Source organism: Ailuropoda melanoleuca, chromosome 16 (genome assembly GCF_002007445.2).
Source record: "Ailuropoda melanoleuca isolate Jingjing chromosome 16, ASM200744v2, whole genome shotgun sequence".
Classification (NCBI taxonomy): Eukaryota; Metazoa; Chordata; class Mammalia; order Carnivora; family Ursidae; genus Ailuropoda; species Ailuropoda melanoleuca.
This window is the reverse complement of record NC_048233.1, coordinates 6836056-6836725: the sequence shown is the minus strand read 5'-3', so window position 1 is coordinate 6836725 and position 670 is coordinate 6836056. Positions and strand designations below refer to the sequence as shown.

At 62.5% G+C, this 670-nt stretch overlaps 1 protein-coding gene across 1 annotated transcript in view; it reads left to right on the top strand.

The window, feature by feature from the left end:
• The window catches only part of VWF (von Willebrand factor), a 138439-nt gene that overhangs the window by 55613 nt on the left and 82156 nt on the right, over nucleotides 1–670 (top strand). The window lies entirely within an intron of this gene.

The following is a 670-nucleotide window of genomic DNA, read 5'->3' as shown; positions in this document are numbered from 1 at the left end:
AGGGTAGGGGCGGGGCACCGAGGGTAGGGGCAGCTCCCCCACCGACACCGCGCGCGCTTTCCTCCGCCACAGCCAGGTTTGCAGACGAGGCATGCGCCCTGCTGACGTCCTCCAAGTTCGAGGCCTGCCACCGCGCCGTGGGCCCTCTGCCCTACGTGCAGAACTGCCGCTACGACGTCTGCTCCTGCTCCGACGGCAGAGACTGCCTTTGCAGCGCCGTGGCCAACTACGCCGCAGCCTGTGCCCGGAAAGGCGTGCACATCGGGTGGCGGGAGCCCAGCTTCTGTGGTGGGTGCCCTCCCTGACCGCCAGCCCCCGCACAGCCCAGCCAAGCCCTCCTCGGGTGCCTTGCGCACGGCTCGTGCTTTTCTAAGTACTGTCTCTGAATTACTGCATTCAGAATAGGGCCCAAGCCCATTTGGCAAGCCTGGGTTGGGAGAACTCTTCATTTGCAGCCGCTTTCTCCTTCCATCTCCAGCAAGACACAGTGGTGGGGACTGGCTCTCCCACAGGACCGTGTGATTACTCTGGCCTATTCTAGCAGCGCGAGTTGCATCCCCCTACCTCGAGGTCCCGAACCTTGGAGTCTGTGCCAAGCAGAAATTTCCTGTGGCTGCTGCCACCTAGTGTTTAATACGTGTATGGCCAGATTGAGGAGAGAGTGGGTCCC